Source organism: Saccoglossus kowalevskii, chromosome 19 (genome assembly GCF_978046115.1).
Source record: "Saccoglossus kowalevskii chromosome 19, keSacKowa6.1, whole genome shotgun sequence".
Taxonomy (NCBI): domain Eukaryota; kingdom Metazoa; phylum Hemichordata; class Enteropneusta; family Harrimaniidae; genus Saccoglossus; species Saccoglossus kowalevskii.
In genome coordinates, this window is record NC_140659.1 from 15,712,816 (window position 1) to 15,732,270 (window position 19,455).

Genomic DNA, 19,455 nt, shown 5'->3' on the forward strand with positions numbered 1-19,455 from the left:
TAGTTGTTCGGCAGACAACAAATCGTGATATTGCCCGAATGACCACGTGTTATTTTTTTATCACATCGAACAGACATCCAGCATGCACAATTACATTACCATATACCCCTCACAGCCGCTCTCCCACAAAATAACAATACTTATATTTGAAGTAGCCAATATTTGATTTTATGTATTATAACAAGTGACACATTACTCAATGATATACATACATTGTTTGCTGAAAAATATATAGTAACTGTTACTTTCAGTCACGGATACTCTTTTTAGTAACCATGTTTCAAGCAGTGTGAATCACTTCATTTATCGAATATAATATTATTGAAATGAATTGAGAAATTTTCAAACGCAAATAGTTTCACCACTCGCCAGTTAAAAATGTCAGAGTACTGTGGAAGTGATTGCAATAACTTTCTCACACACGTACCACACCCTCTATTTACAAGTCTTAGAGCGTAGAGCGTTTCCTGTTAGCATCGGCGTGGGACGCGTAGAAATGCTCACATCGTAGGACGCGCCACTGCGACCCCGGCTTCGACGTTTCAGCGGCGGCTTTGCTTCATATAAAATTTACCCCAAAACATCAAAACAGAGTATCTTACTTAATATCCATTCTAGCACATTCGCTGTCTTTTTCGGATGGCTAAAATTTCTTCAAAACCTCTAAAGCAACCCCAAAAACAACAACGGCTGGAGCAGCGCAGCCAAAGACAATTTGTCATGCGCAGTATCGTTACACAGTAGTTTCAGTGACGTCATCCATATGATATACCCATGTAATATCCACTTGGCGGGCAATGTACCATGTAATACGTTTATTCAATTTCATGTGACCTAGTCATGTGATAATGCAGAAAAGCGTCGGTAAGACATTCGCTAATTAATAATACATTACTCGAGCTTTCATGATACACCCGTCACGTGACCTTAAAAGAAAAGCACATCGATGCAGATAAACTTATACTAACGCAACAATTAAATCATACATCATTCTTACGAGGCTATTTTGCTTTACGATTAAACAAATGTATAGCATATACGTACATATGACCGGGCATGAACACAATGACGTCCCAATTGATGTAATTTGTGACGATGTGTCGCTTGTAAATGTTGCATCTCATTCAATTTCCATCTATCGGTGTCTTTGTAGTTTTAGTTCTTACATCGGCAACTTATCTATTGACAATCGAAACTGAACTGCGAATGTTAATTGGCATTTCATTAGGATTAGGATAATACACATTGAGAAATTCAGGATTTATTAACTTTCAACTCGCAATGATGCTTTAAAACCAGCCTTGAAACATATTATGTAAGGTGCCCATTAAGAAGATGAAGAACATCCTCTTTGAACTTCTGATAGGCAAGTGTATATTTTACTAAGATAAGTGCGCGATAAAGTGGCGTATTTCGATTTTTTCATAGTTAATGTTTACATCCAACGTCTTCAAGTATTTGAAGTGACCGCCGGATTATATATATTCGAACCGGCACGTATGCACCGCATGTTGCCCAGGAGGACAATGATTGCGTGTTTCCGCCATTACTTATTCCATAGTCGTCACATTTATAGTGATTTGAATATGCCCTTGTATAAAATAAAAGTGTAATTGTCACATATTATTTTAACTGCCATATAAACGATGCTTTTCTTAACAAAACAAGATGTATTCCAAGTTGAAAAAAGTCACGAATGACGTAGAATGTTCTAAATAAAATTTTACATACTATACTCGTTTACATATTAATGTAAATTGCACACAAAATTCACACGATCTTTTCACAGACAGCGAAATTAGGGGATTTAGAGGATGATACGGAATTTCTGAAGAGTAACCCAAGGATTTGAGAAATGATTACCAATATGGCATTTGTCAGCAAATCTATGCCCTATTTATTCATATTCCAAATAAAATACGCAAGTCATCAATATATTTCATTCATTGCTCTCTGTCATAACTTAATGTATGCAGTGACGTAACAACAACGCTTTCATCGGAAATGTGTGATTAGAGTCTATCTGCTGTGGTGTGTTGTTGGTTCGATAACAAGAAGTATGATTTGATTTAATCAGTAAGCGTCCGAATAACCCGTTTGTCATCTGTTATTCTACGAATTCGGCGGGTTCCGCTAGATTCTATAGTTGATTGAACCAGTTCTTACATAAAAAAATTAAAATAACAGTTTGATAGTTACAATGAAATGAATTTAGTCTCCCATTATCATGTAATACAAATCATCAATATTAATGCCCTGATAAAAGTGGAATTTGTAGGGACGACTGGCGACCTGTTGGCTATGCGAAACTTATGTCAAAAATTTTAAAAATAAGTGTTACTAGTATTAATACGCATCTACCGATGTATTATTTTATGTCGTTTCTTTGGATCAGTGTGCAATAACGCGATAACTATGCAATTTTGTTAACCAGACCAACAAAGTAAACATTAAAACACATATTTAATTCGGCAAAGTCATTTCAGTAATCTTATTTTCTTAGTATATTGTACACGAGTATTAGAACGCAATGAACGGTTGTGAATATGAATAAGATTGGATCTAAAGTAGAGGCAACAATCCAAGTGCGGCCGATGAACGGTACAGTGCACTCACCCGATCAATATAGTACTAACTTGTATATATATATATAGTCTACTCAACACAGTGACAGATCACCGTGCAAATATGTGCTGTTAGTTCACACGTAATTTTTAACTTGAAAACTTGTTTGCCCATGCATCAATGTAATGTAATGATCTCGTCCCATCCAGTATCTGAATGCTAAACACAAATATGCATCATAAGAATGTAAAATAAATTGCACTGAACATTTCAACTCTTTACCGCAAATTAGTCTATCGTACATTGCATATAAAAAGTGTGTTTGTGTCATTTATGTAATTGAAAAAAAAAATGTAAAATGTACTTAAATTGCCATAACTGTTTTTAATTGGTTTCACAATTGCAAAGTACTTTCACTCAGACCGATTGCTTAGTACATATATTTCGAGTTGATGACCTGGATCAGCAGAATTCAAGTTCCACTTATATGCCGTCATGTGTTTGAATTTTTACTAATTGCCAAATATAAATGGGTTCGCGTACATTTGAAACGCATTTTTATTTGCGACCTTGAAAACAATTTTCTATTCATCGCGTTTAAGGGACTACTACACGGTCATTGATAAGCAATTTGCTACAGACAAGAACGTAGACCATGCGACCGGATGCACTTTACTTCAATCAAGAACTATTATAATACTTGTTAAATTGTCCCTGTAGGTTTGTGTAGGGAAAATAATAATAACGTGTTATTTTGGATGTTTTAAATTTTACACAGTGATAATCACCAAACACATAGATGGTTTTCGACAGTGAATTTTATTTCTTGCCTGCAGTTGTCATTTATGTAATTACGTATTTCTGTTGTTGTGAACACATTTAGAAAATTGAAGTAAAATAGTGCATAGAACCCAAAAGCTTTAATTGTAAATAAGTTGGTCAAAAATTAAATCTGAAAATTTCGGCGTTTGAGAGTTACTCTGATTCATTTGAAACATGGCTTAGTGCGCTGCTCGTCGTTAGTTGAGTAAGTTGGCCAGTAAGAAATTAAATCTCAAAGTTAAGGCGTTTGCGCGTTATACTGATTGAAACATGGCTTAGAGCGCCGCTCATCGTTATTGTTTGTCTTCACTACAATACATTCCGTCATGCATTGCTGTTCAAATTATGCTTCGGGATTGCTAACGCAATTAACCAACAAAAAAAGTGACGTTCGAAGTTTGCTCAAACACAGTGGTATTATGAGTAAATAGTCGTCCTACAAAAAGAGTAACCTAATGCCTATACAAAAAATTGCATCGAATATCGACTTTCTAAAACAGAGAATCTATATTATCAAGAAGGGAATCCCGCGTGTTCGTCGGCGACTTGACACCTTAAGATAATAAAATCACAACCGAATAGAGTGAACTGTTCGGTAATGTTCAACTAATTGGCTGTTGCATTTATTGCACATTACCTATAATGATATCAAATATACACCAATAATATCAGGAGACAAGTATGATACCGTTTCAATAGGGAGAATTATTTCTCGAATTCGCTGGACCATAATGCATATATTTTTATTATTGCGAACACATGCTACCACTTACATTCTATAACGCACATTATGTTAAATTTCCGTCTCTGTTCTAATAACGTGTGCGAATTAAATTCAATCAATTGTTGTAAACAGTTTTGTTTTTATAGAAACGGCCTACCTATTTGCATTGCTTTTTTTTTGTAATTTTTGAATTACGTAATTGGTAATTCCAGTGTACGAAACAAAACATTGTGGTTATTTGCCTTCATTTGAATTACATAAATTGATCAGTCTTATTTATATCTCAACATATTAAAGATTTCAGTGGGTAGCTTTTAAAATGATTTTGGTATCTCGCTTGATGATATAGAAATGTGGTTATGATTTGATCATGAACTAAAGTTGCTGAATTTGTCATGCATAAAATAGTCTTCGCTGAAAAAATTCTAATTAGTGCTGCATATTACAAGGTAAATGCACATGCGAGGAATTTATTAATTCGTGAACTAGTTATATTTGTGTTTATAGTATAATTTTTCCAATCTCATTCAAAAGTTGGGGACTTATTGGAAGTAATATCAAAAACAGTAATTCAATTTTCGCATAACCATTCGTGCAATTTAAATATGTACGAAATTAAATCAATCGCACGGCTATGTGATTTGTGTTCAATAAAAATAATGGCGGCTACATGCTACTGTTCTGTTTATCTGTATACTGTGTAAACTGTTTGTTTGTTTGTTTGTTTGTGAATTATTGGCACAATTGAATGACACAATTGAAGTGATATGAACCTGTGTGAAACGATATAAAAACGCTTATATGATGACAGGTTCAATAGCGATCGCATAAAGTCACTGTGTATGTCTACTCACTAGCTAGACAGCAAAGTGGCAAGGACATTGTCACGTCTTTTTGTTGAGTACGTAATACACTTGTGAAATTCGGCTATTTTTTTCTCTTCTAGTAAATTTGATAATATGTGAAGATTGATATGGAATTACAGTATAACATAAAGTATACAACATATTTCAATTTGCCCGTTATAGCCATTAGTTCTGATGAAAAAGAAAGCAAATAAAGAAGACTGTATTTATATTTAACAATAAAATCGACAAAAAATTAAGACGTATATTGTGAATAATAAATGAATAGGTTTCAATATTGAAATCAGATCGTTGTTTGCTCTATATGCCGTGACAATCGAATTTTTTAATATTCCACGACAAATGGCGGTGCCATGGTGCCGACACGGTTGCTCCATCAAGTAGGCACATAAGCAGTGTTCCAGATCCGAATGTGTAATCGCCCGGCCAAGTGACAATATTAAAAAAATGTTAACGTAATTTTTAGATTTTTTTTTTTTTTAGAAAACACTGTGGTTTTTTTGAAGTTATGACAGTCACATTCAGCATGCACATATTCGGTCGTTTTTTTATCTAAAATAATTATGTTAAAAGCATCTGCATTGCAACTATAGTTGGCTAAGATGACGCCTTGTGTTAGCCAGAGTAAATTTGTTCCTTTTATTTTTACTATTATGTTTATTATGATAGGTTCAATGTAACAGTAGATTCATTTACATGGAACAAAAAGAAATTGAAGTATCTTTTATCAAGTGATCGCTCAATTACATAACATCTTAAGGAAATTGTGAACATTTCAGCAGTATCACACGAATATAATTATCGTTCCTGGTAAGCAAGTCTGTGTTTCAAACATAAAGTGAACACGTTACCATTGCTCTGTTTTCATAGAAAATTACGAAATAGCTGGAATCAAATATTCATTGCTGACGCAAATTGTTTTGGAGTCATAAGCTTTACGCCGTTATGTCACTTGCGGATCCAAGTATAGTAAAAGGTTGATTTACATAATCACCTCTCTGTATAATTGCTGCTCAAAACAAACAACAGGAAGTGAGATGTTCAAATACTTATTTAGCCGCTTTGACGTCGGGCGAAGAGGGGCCAAAACGAGGGAAAGTTTATCAAAGTCCCGTTTAGCTCGATATCCAACAAAAATAATTTTAGCTAGAGGAAAAAACACACGGGAGGTACAGAAACTGATGCAAGTATACCGTATGAAGGATAACTTATTTATTATATATACATCAGCAAAACTTTGCCACAAATGCCACACAGCAAAGCAAAGTGCGTTATCTGTGGGAAAAAATTGCATATACGCAGCGAAAGCGAAAGTAAATTTTCAACTTTAGCCCGACAGAAACAAAAAGCAGAAGGCAAGTGACGAATCGCCAGCATCCGTAATTAACTGTTTTGAAGGTAGAGTTGACTTTTCAGATTCTCTCAAAAGCTCAGAAGTCAAAAGCACGCGAATTTATAATCAAAATGACTGCACATGAATAATCAATTCTATAATTGACCTCTGCACAATTTGATATTTCCCCATTTTTGAAAGCATCTTAGCATCTGATTAACAGTGATCCCGATAAGTTTGGCCATGTAAAGCAATGCTGAAACCTCAAATTCTATTCTATTCTATTCTATTCTATTCTATTCTGTTTCTAAATAAGGCAGTATATGTCATATACTGTGATTTTATTGTTTCTAAATAAGGCAGTGTATGGCGTGTATTGTGATTTTATTGTTTCTAGGTTAGTCATTATTTGCAAATACACTATTTACTTTTTTTTTACATTGACTACTTTACATTCTAAGCTTATTTAACGGCTTAATTGGGTCTTCGTACATATGAAAAACGTGATGCTGACGGATATCAAGGTCCCATCATATCCAATGAATGTTGCAAGTTTCAACAAAATATATTTATAGAATACAGAGATCCAGGACGAGCAGAAATGTTTGATTTTGTTGAATTTTAAGCTCAAAAATTGTCATTATTCGGCCATTTACATTACATCGCAAAACGAATAGCTTTGCACATGTCTCACACTAAGTGTTATGTAGGAAGTTAGAATGTGATCCGCTCAGGCAAGTTCAATCAATATTTCAGATGGGGAAGCTTCGTCGAACGCACGTACGTACGTACGAAGTTTATTCGATAAGTTCCCGTTTTTAGACTGCATTCCAACGGGAACAAATTAGTGTATTCAAACAACTTTAATGGATTAGAGAAGCGCGGAAATCGATCAATCATGTATCATCAAAATAATTTGGTCGACTAAGATGTTTTATGTATTGCAGGTGGTATATCATGATCATTAAATTAAGGTTTCATTTCCCCAAGCAAATACATCCCCTCAATTATGTGCACCAGCTGTGGACAATCAATTGTCCGATCAACAGACCACGGAAACGTCAGTCAGGAAATGTCAGTTAGGAAAGCGTAATCGGAAAATTGGCCAGCAAACACGATATACATACACGACTCGTCCGTTTACGTTTACGCAACTCTGTGTCAGATCTGTTAACTAATTCATTCTTATTCTACAAATACATATAAAAACTATTTTTTTAGAATCTTCCCAATCACGCTGTGATTTATAATTGCTCATAAATAAATGTTAAAGGGGTCGTTATCGATAATTGCGTATTACCAACTTCCTGATTGATATTTGTGAAACATGTGTATAATAGCTATGTAGTTGTGATATGATCGTCATAATTTCTCCCCAGGTGTTCTACATGTATAAAGGTTGTTTGTTATCAATGGAGAAATGATAATTGTGTTTCAACAATGGCAAATTTCCCTTTATGTCACCCACCATTGTGTCCTTCAGTTTAAACTTGGAGAGAAACCTAAATTTAATTAATAGTTTGTCAATAATTTTCATGAGTTTTTTGTGACGCTGATATTTGTATTAATGATGAACCGGGGTGGTAAACATTTATGTTCAAGTTTAATATTGCGTTGTATATGCCTAGTTTCATTGATTGTTTGTTTGTTTCATATATATAATATCAAATAATCCATCAATCAACCAATCAACCGACCAACCAGCCAGCCAATCTATCAAACGATCGGATAATTCTGTGATTGATCACATTATAGAATTCAAATCATAAAGATGATATTTCATAATGGGATAGGAATATTATCATCCCCGTACTATTAAATGCATGCCAATTTCAAAAAGATTTATTTTATACTTTGGGAAAAATTATTTCAAAATTACGAAGATGCTAATGCTGCCCGCCACAGTCTGAAAAAGACTGTACATTTCTTGCCGACAAAACATCAAAAGATTAATCCGTGAATTGAAATATATGTATAGCCGTAAACACATATATGCACACAAACGAACATTTGCTCTACCAAAACACCAGGCAATATAATTATTAGCCCCGCGCCCCTGACAACACGCATACAAGACTGATTGAGAGGTATATGTTACTTCCTTGTTATTTTTTTTATAAATGTTCGTACCATGGAATCCAATCACCTCTTATCTATATGTGGGCTATTATAAATGTCAGTATGGAGCAAACTAACTTAAATATATATATATATATATATATATATATATATATATATATATATATATATATATATATATATATATATATATATATATATATATATATATATATATATATATATATATATATATATATATATATATATATATATATAATATAAACACACAATGTGTTGCCCGGGGAAAGGATGTTATATTAAGCCATATTTAGTAGTGTATAGGGTAGCAGATTTCTGACAAAATAGAAACATAAAGCATTCAACGTCAGAGATTAAGTAATCAGTCTCCGTAGCACAACAAAACGCATAAAACCACGGAGCGTACCAGTGCAGTATATATAACATTACATAACGATGTGTGTGTTTTCAACATCGCATATTATTTGTGTTGAATTCGTTGTTACATAACTTAAAGGTCAATATATCTGAAAGCAACGTATTGTTCGTCGTTTAGAATTGTCAGTGGGATGCCATATTTGCAATCAGTTAATTATATGTTCATCAAATAAAATCATTGACCACTCCCAAATATCAATATTGACAGACGTGCTTGATTATGTGTATATGAGGCGTATTTTTTAATATTTTTTTTAAATATTATATTAATTTACTTTTCTTACTCTCCAATCATTTATTTGCTAATAACTGTTGTAATTAGTCTTATTTTCTATTTGCAGCTTTCAACAGATTGTACTGACAGTACGAATAGAAGTGATTGATGGGCCCATGAGCACTAGTTTATGTATATTTTAAAGAGGAACGAGCCCACGCTCCATCGGTATAGAGCATTTCGCTATCTGAATATTTGAATTAGTATACATGTTAGACGTGTCTGTGTGTATTCACATGAAGCTAAGCAGCTTGCGTGTGGATATATCATCTAATTAGTGCATGACGTAGACAATCGGAAACTACGGGCGGTATTCAGTGTCGTGTCTATCGCACTAGTCGCTATTAAACAGTCATTATGGAAACAGCAGATCTGACTGTAGTGCAGCATAATATCACCGACTACTTGTGGTTCGGCAATATCACCCAAAACAATCCAGGACTGCGTCATCAAGTACTGCCTATGATGGGATATTACCAGCCGTTATGGCTGCAAATTATACTGGCTATATTATATGCCTGCACCTCTATACTTTCAGTTGTCGGCAATCTTGTCGTATGTTACATAGTACTTGGAAATCGACGTATGCGTACGGTGACCAACTATTTCATCGTCAACCTGGCAATCAGTGACATTCTCATGGCTGTATTGTGCGTTAATCTCACGTTTTACTACAGTATCAATTTTCACTGGCCGTTTGGATTTGTTATGTGTGCATTGGTTCAGTTCGTACAAATGGTATCCGTCTCGATCAGTATATTTACATTGGTTGCTATTAGCCTAGACCGCTACGTCGCGATTATACATCCTCTCCGACCAAGAATGACAAAGAAACAGGCTTGCGTCGTCATTATCACAATCTGGGTCCTGGCAGCTAGTATTAGCCTTCCTGCTGGTATCAACAGTGAAATAGACATCCCAGCAAATTCGTCTCTCATCGGCTGCACGGAAAAGTGGCAGACGGATAAGCAGCGATCAGTTTATACAATCACCCTGATGATCTTACAGTATTTTTTGCCACTGGTGATACTTTCTATCACGTATTCCATCATTGGATATGCTATTTGGGGTCGAAAACCACCGGGAGAGAGGGAGAGACACCGAGATGCCAGACAAGCGGAATCCAAGAAAAAGGTTCGTACATTTTACTTAACCACCACACACTAGGATTATATTAGACTTAACTGGACAGGGCAGTTTGCCACCTTTTTAGATGACGTATACACTGACACATGTGACTGACGGGAGTGTATACCAATAACAGTATGTCAAATGAGTTTATATAAGCAAATAAATATGGTCCGCGAACTTTTGCCACCAAGGTACCAATAATATAAAATAACAAGACCGGGGATAATAAATAATAAATGACATTTTGTAATTTTTTTTTGTTTCGCATCTTGGTTCAGACATATACATTATTTGACAAAATAAGGACATTGCGACCTGGCTTTATATTGCAAAAAAAAATGACTCAGAAGATCAAGGGTTAAAAGGACGGGACGTTTTTTCTTAGATGTTGTACTTACTTGACGTAAGAATGTGACTGACGTTGTTGACACAATGGGATGTGTATATTGTATATATCGAGGGGCTCTCACGGGTAAGAAATGTGTGCTTGCTGTTAATGTTACTCCCCGCCTTCGTTGAGTATCTGCCATTCGCAAAGACTCTTTTTGTGTAATATAAATATGTCTCACAAATACTTCGAATGCATGCTATAAATTCAATATCCAAACGTATTTGGAATATGGAAGACAAGTGTCAATGTAGATATTATGATAACCACAGAATTCTTCTCTGACATCCGGAGAGTCCACTTTTCTGGAAACATTGTGATTGAACAATGAAAATATTAGCATTAACACAAAACAATTGTCGATGTGCATAGATTATTATTCAATTAACTTGTAATATTTTCTATATTTTACTCGCGAATGCAGAACACGCATTTTTCTCACCTGATAATCTGCTATTAGTTTTATTAGTTTCATGAATACAGTTAAATGTTATCTGCGTACATGTAGAAATCAATGCGTTGTCGCTGATGATATCTCATAACATATACACTGCAAAACGAAATAGATCAAGAATATATCTCTGTGGGAAAACGTATATCGAATGTGAATCCGATGAAATTTGAACTATTCATGAATATAAACTAAACCCAAAGCCGTATTTCCCTGATCCTACTCAAATGATATGTTTACAATTGAAAATATGTCTCGTATTTGTCATATATTACGCTGATAAACTGCCAGTAATATGTATTTGCGCTAGATTGGATAGAACCGTATGAATCAAATTCGAGCGTACCTGCCATATGTGAATACGTAATTAAAATATATTTCCATATACTGAACAAAACAATTTGAATGAAATAGTACACCACATACATTTGTATATATGTTTATAACATGCAATGCACTTAATATATATTTGGCATGAATCCATTTCAGGTTTTCTAAACAAATTGGGGTTACTAGTTTGCAGGTTTGTTTGCAAAAAGTTCAAAATGAACTAACTCGAGATTTCCGTTCACTGCGAGATCTCGCATAATGCATGAAAGGCAGGGGTCGAAAGTCTTCCATGCATGAATGATTTGATTTTAAACTTTCGAGTTTCATACTTCAGCAACATTGACTATTATTAAATGTGTATAGCTCATTATTAATCGATGACTCCCCCCCACAAAAATACGTTCACGTTTGCAGAATCCTACGCAATGTTTTGACGTCAATGCTACGCTATGACGTTTTTTGTCCAGATTTTACGTTCGATTTTACGTATAAGGCGCGATCTCTATACGACTATCTGTACCACTAAACATTAACTTTGTCATTTAAGTTTTACTACTTTAAAGTCTAGTATGAAAAATGCTATTCCTATGGTCCACGCTGCGAAATTAATAAATCGAAAAATGTAAAATGACTTTCAAATGTTCACATTTCACTGTTGATTTTCATAAAATAGCTTTGCTATATGTTAGTACTTAGATGCCACTGAACAGTATTAGACATTGTCTTTTAATTCTGTTCATATTATTGCGACGTCATGAATTCGGGATATCTTGGTGAATTGATTTACAACTATAAAAAAGTAGAAATATAAAATCAATTGCAATTGAGGTAAATTGTGTTCGCTGACACCTAGTTCAATCGTTGGTTGATACGATATAAACCAGCCTCAGTTGAGTGGCGGCCATTGTTGTAAAAACAGCATCTACTGAAACATTAACCTGAAGACAGAAATAACATCACATCTCGTCACCTGTAATGCTTCCCACTCACTTAAATCCATGTGTTATAATTGTTACGTAGCATGTTGTAAACGATACTTGAAACGCAATGAACCTACGCCTTTGATACGGTAATCCCATAAAATGCTACTACAATGGCCGCACTCGAAACGCAATTTCATTGGAACGAAGCAGCGATGTTGAATATTAACATAAATTTAGATATTCTGAGATTATATTAAATCTGCTTTCGCTAATCACATGCATAATAACTATGTAGACTTTAATCATCATTATCGATGTAAATTCAAATTTCATCATTCTCCTGCCGTCACAATTCTTTGATATTTTATGTTTAATGTTCCCTTTTATGTATAAAATTGAAAACATTGAAATGTTAATATCCGAACAAACGCGTTATACATTAATTAATATAATATTGATATCAAGCGTTGATATCCTCATCTATTTGTTATTTTTAAAATCGTAAACTCAAAACAAAATGTACAGTTTCGAAACCGTATTATTCAATCGGATTTCTTGTCATTGCAAACTCCGATCTTACCTGCCTTAGATAATCAGCCAGTGCATACCACGATCAAATGCGGAAGTTCAATTTATTCGTGATTGAAGTCGATAAATAGATTCATTCATTGTACACCTAACTTTGGTAATCGAGTTATATTACTTCAATAATGTAGGAATACCTTGACATACAATACGTCATCATTATCGTTTAATACAAAAGTGAAGTTAAATGACACTGCCTTGAAATTAGCTTATTTGTTGTATTTATTCAGTAATTACATGCGTCACATTCCGCTTTCTTTATAGCCGACAATATCGCTTAAATCCAATAAGATAGTGAAAATAATAGAATAATAAGCTGATAATGGGGTGTATATTTACATTGATTGCCTTTGATAACGGGGATTGAGACTGTTATGATGAAATTGTTTTTACACAAAAGTTTTAATTCCTTGCCCGCAAATGAATGCATGATTATATCCTCGTTAAGTTGCTGTTCCAGTAAATGCATTATAAACTCAAGTAGGAAAATTGAATACTGAAAATCATTAACACACAGACTTGTGCTAAATCAGAATGATATTTTTGGTCAATTAGTGAAGTCAATTATTTAAGAACAGTGTCATAAATTGATCAGTAATTAGCTTTGAATATTGTATCCAGTAGTCACAATTTAAATATGTTAGATATGACTAAAATGTCGGGCACGCTTGTCGTGTAGAAACGTTCCTTCCTCAGTTAGTACTCTACTATCTGCCTGTTGACATATAGAGGACAGCTTTGCTGGAAACACAAAAGCATAATATGTACTATCGCATCTCACTGTTGTTACGCATACTGTGATTGGTTGAGCATCAATCACCTGACATTGAATAATTACATAATAACACATGTTTGTGAGGGTAATATCACGATTTGTTGCCTGCCCAAGGGATGGTGGTCATGACCATAATATAGATGATGCCAGAGCAAGAAATGTGTACAGCGAAGACGCCACTGAAACGGCACACCCGGGATCGCTGCGGCGCGTCCTATGCTGTGGGCATTTCCAAGCGTGCTACGCCGATGGTCATCGAGAACGCTCTAAGCTGATTGGCTTGTGAATAAAAGGTGTGGTACGTTCATGAGAAAGTAATTGAAGTCACTTCTAAACCACTCTGACATTTGTATCTGGGGAATGGTGAAATACCATGCGTTTGAGAATTTCTCAATTCATTTCAATAATTTTATACTCGATAAATTGAGTAGTTCACACTGCTGAAACACTGTTACTAAAAAAAAAGATTAACCGTGGCTGGAAGTAACTTTATTTTACTGTTTACTTAGCAGATTTTTCAGCAAGCAATGTATGCTTTTGACTAATGTGTCACTTGTTTTATTAGAGAAAATAAAATAATGCATACTTCAAATAGTGTTGTTTTTATGTGAGAGTGTGGGGGTTAGTGATGTATGGTAGATGTAATGATATATGTCTGTTCCATGTGATAAAATAAATAACAGATGGTCATTCGAGCAATATCACGATTTGTTGTCTGTCCACGGGATGTTGGTGATGTCCATAATGTTCATGACCACCACACCTTAGGCGGGCAAAAATCATGATATTTCACTCGCAATTATATTATTATTTAAATAGCACATTTTATTGTTATTTATTAGTATTTATTACGCAGGTGTCAAAGTTTTATCACAAAACAATTATACTACGATATTTTGCCCAATTCACAAGTAGACACGAGCACCGAATGTGCAAAACCGTTCTATTTGAACCGCGGTAGATATAAATGGCCATGGAACTAGCATACATCGATATTAGATACATCGAGCGGTGGAGAAAATTCGTATTTCGGCGTTGCTAAGTTTATTTGCATAGTTTCCTGTTAGCGGGGAAACGTCAATATATGTAAAATCATCTCAATCAACATAATTAAAAAAAAAAACAGACGACAATAATTTCGCGCGCCCAATTACGTTTTGAGAGCCGACGAAACTCCTGGGCTAATCAAAAAAAAAAAAAAAAAATAATAGGAATGAATTGAAGCCCAATGAAATTTAAACGAATTTAAGAATTATGTCAACGAATCTGAACTCGCAGCCTATCGACAAAATGTGTCGCTTAATATACACAAAACAAGATTGTAGGAGCACTTTCTTTGACGCACCAAAGAAAGTTTTGAATATAATTACGTACTAATGATTTTGACAAATTTCCTAATTTTTTTACAGTGGCTTTATCTGTTGCTGCGATATGACATGAATATATCCCAAGCGACTGAACGTCACTTCCTAATTCAACCACAATAGTTATTCAATCTTATACAAATGGGGACAAAAGATCTGATTTAATTTTGCTGTACAAAGGTGTTGACAACTGAATCAACCAATTGAATGTACTAGTAGTTGAAATGTATCATTTAAGTATATAATCACGAACACATATTTAAATAGGCTATACAGGCCACATGACTACTTAAATGTACAAGTCTTAGTGATAAAAATAAGTTTTATATTTCCAAAGATTGACACAATTTATCAACTATATACTCGCGGAGATTCAATAAACCCTCCTCGCCAGTCTCACAAAAGAAAGCAAATGAAATAGTCACCAAAATAAGTATTTGGATATTTAATTATGTAAATTACATATATGTAACACTGTAAACTATACCAATTTGTATGTAATTTATTATTTCTTTATATGTAATATGCGCGCATGTCATTGCGTGTGCGCAGATAAAGTAGCAACGAGAGAGCCGATCTACGTCCTAAGAAACAAATACAATTTACACCAAACTTCACGTGTTTATGTAGTAATTAAAAGGTTTGCTACCTTGAGCGCTTAGTAATATACCAAATCGTAGGATTTTTTATACGACAACGAAACGACAGTTTTAATTTTTAAAATTGCAACATTTTTATTTGAGTTTCATTAAAATTCCATCATGATGAATTATGTTGACATAAGTGGAATAAATCATATATTATTTTTAAAATTATTGCATTAAATCTTTATTGTCAACATCACACGAGTCACATTGAGACATTGTATTTAGTATATTTGTATACACTGTCATAGTATCTGATAAATATCTAAAGTAGATGGTTATCAAAAAAACAAAGAATAGTTTTGAAATTGAAAAAGCAATAGTGTGGTGGGATGTCAACACATGGTGAAACAAGTTCTCTTAACCTGACACGACAATCAATATTCTAAATGTTTCAATATTTATTTTTTTACAAAAAAAAAAGATAAATAGTAGCCGAAGATAACAATGTGAACCATCTTATCATTCACTATGGCCAGACCACATCAATTTAACAATATACAGTAAGATGACTTTATTACTCGCCCTGAGACTAACATATAAGAGTTATATCTCACAATCGCTATGAAACACAAACCAATAATTTATATTGACTTTACGTTATGTATATATAATCGTTGTTTTCATTGCTTTGTTGAATAACATTACAGTATTATTTTCTCCACAGCTTGTCAAGATGTTCGCCCTGATAGTGTTGATATTTGCTTTGTGTTATTTACCTATTCACACTTTCAACTTACTGTTGGACTATGAACCTGATGTTGGATTTTTCCGCTACATAAAATTGGTATACTTCGCCGTACATTGGACAGCAATGAGTAATTGTATCTACAACCCATTTGTGTATTGCTGGATGAATGCCAAGTTCAGAGACGGATTCAAATACGTGTTCAGATTCTTGCCATGTGTTCACTACATTCCCAAGGATAAGTTTCCCGTCAAGAGGGTAAACACTTGTACAACTCACGTAGGAAGTTTCAAGATGAACTTATTGAGAGAAAACGCATTATCACCATACGTCAACGGTAGAGCCAGGGGCATGCGCTACTAAGAAAAGAATTTGAGAAGTCTAATAATTACTAATGGTCGAATTAAACAAAAACAAAAGAAAATCGACAAAGAATTGAAATCGACAACACAAATATGTACGTATTTATACGTTGAGTAAACAGTCAATCTGTACAACTATAACAATCAACGACAGCCTTATTATTCACTACACTTAAACTTTTTATATTAGTAAGTAATGATTATCGGTGACAAGTATACTGTGATGAGTTGACTAACATAATCTACAATGAAAAAACATATGCATTGCACCTTGGCGGCTGATCTGCACTGGCTCGGAAGATGAATTCTGATTGGCTAAAAAAACAAAAAAAACTTGGAGGAGCTCAAGCCGACTATATATAATTCTGTGTACATAACCCATCGTGTATTATTTCTTACGCACATCAATTCATTAAACATAATTATTTAAGATACTAGTAAATGACAATTTCATGGAGAAAACATGGGAGTTTGACATCTAAGTGTCAGTTGATTATATGTGCATCCGTGAATAACGTTTTAAGGTGATGTGTTGTTGATTTGAAAGAAATGAATATAATAGTGTTTTAAATTCAGTGACTATGTTTACTAGCTTATTGGATATTATACGCAAAACATATGTACAGTATATATCATGAGTGGCCCCATATTTGAGTAATACAATATAGACATATCAGTTTTAGGTATTTTAAAGCTATGAATATTCTCACGGAATCGTAGAGATCTGATAACATGCGACAATATTATTATGGTGAGTTAGACTAGGGTTACCTATGATCGTCTGGGAGTACTCTGTTCTTTTCCGTTAGTAGTCCCAACTAGAGTGTCTGTTACATGATCTATTATAATACATGTTCTGATTCCTAAGCATAACACCCATACAATATTTGACAACAATATCACAGAATGCATCACTATTTGAGATAGACAGGGCCCCCTCAATGTCAACATACTCATACTAGAGCCATCACCGTTCGACTTCTTAGATGAGGGCCAGGTACCATTGTTGCATTCATCGAGAAGTCTTCATATGCCAGAGGACTTGGATGCAGGAATGCGAGTTCATTGCTTGTAGTGAAACATTGCTATTGGGACACATGACTCGGTTTCCTGCTGCTGTGCAGGTGAATGTTCTGTACACACGAACACACTATTGAACAAAGTTAAATGTAGTTGAGACTTTGGCAAAAAGCCGTGGTTACTACATATATCAAGAACTGGCAAACTATTTGATTTAGACTTGTTGGATTAGTCCACAGAGCCGTCGCAGGATTCTTTGATCAACATCCAGTGCTTTCTAGAAGTTGTAGGGCTGCACACATATCAACTACTTTTGTAATAACTATAATCAAGTCGGGAGGGGCAAGATCGGAGTTAAGTAACGACGTTGCAGTCAAAGCAAAACACCAAGCCCGGTAAAACCGTGGTTCTCATGCCTGCAATACTTTTGAGCAAATAACAACAAAAAAAGAGTTGTTAAAAACTGTATCTTGGTGAATGTGCTTGCCGCGAATAAAAATATCCAGAAGCGTAGTTATATGAATGCCGTTTTGATCAAGGCAACTTACCATCTTTCCGAAATGGCGATGTAAACAATTAATTAATCTCTTCGAACCGATACTACTGCCATTCAATAACGTAGGTGTTTCTCAGCAGAAAACTTTCATACAGGCACTTTATTTGTCATTACTTAATTGTCACTACCCTCATCTGCCGGTTGAATCCCGCTACTGGGCCATAACAACGTGCAGTTGATACTAGATTAGCATAGCTTTTTTGGATGAAGGGACAAATCTCATCCTTAGTATTTCCGATTTAGGGAGTTGATTTCCATTATGTAAAACAAAACAATACTTACTTACATGTGTACATTTTAGACTCACACTTGTAAGGGAAATCCACGTGACTAACACTTTATCAGAACTTTGTACCGCCTCCAATAAGATCTATTTTATGTTTCCAGTGCTTAGCCCAGCAATAATTTAAAAGCTGATGTTTATTTTTTTTCAGCATCCTTTATTCTATGTTTTTGTCATATTACCTCAAACCCTACAAATAGAAGTTTGCATGGAATCATGGGAAGAAATGGTGTGCATTGTCGTGTGATAACTGTCATAAAGGTGATTGACAGGTCATACTTGTTTTCAACTCTGGGGTCTACCAGGTGTGCTTATGATTGACATAACAAAGGGTGTTTACAACTTTGGAAGGACGATTGGAATCTACAAGGTGTGCTGCGATTTGAATAACAAAAAATGTTTATGATCTACTGAATTGCCTACGTGACACAGCTGCTGGAAAGATCACATTTTGATTGCCTCATGTGGAAACCCAGGTGGTGTCCCTCAATCTGGGCCATTTATGCCTATAAATTGGACAGACTAAGGACGGTTGGGGTCCATCATTTCTACTGTGTATCCTGTGTGTAGCTACTGCGATTTTGTGATACAAGTGATACAGCAGGCTAAAACCATCATTCTGTGAGACTTGTATGAGATTCTCTGCGATCTCCTGCTTTCAGCGGTGTTCTCCAGAATACCAGCGTTCCTCTGCAAGCAAGACTCCTGGATTTCTTCATTGTGATGTTGCAGAAGCCATTGACTGTCATCCGTTTCTACATCCTGGAACTGTGAGATATCACCAATGGACACTCCCTAAGCAATCTCCTATTTTAGTGAATTTGTTCATTGCATTATTTTGTGCTTTGTTTCTT

At 34.7% G+C, this 19,455-nt stretch overlaps 1 pseudogene across 1 annotated transcript; it reads left to right on the forward strand.

Annotated features, from left to right (window-relative positions):
- Nucleotides 1-9,458: 9,458 nt before the first annotated feature.
- On the forward strand, nt 9,459-17,317 carry LOC100372455 (RYamide receptor pseudogene; annotated as a pseudogene). Its single transcript, XR_013419356.2, has 2 exons — nt 9,459-10,235; nt 16,360-17,317. The product of XR_013419356.2 is annotated as an RYamide receptor pseudogene (transcript).
- The last annotated feature ends 2,138 nt before the right edge of the window (nt 17,318-19,455 follow it).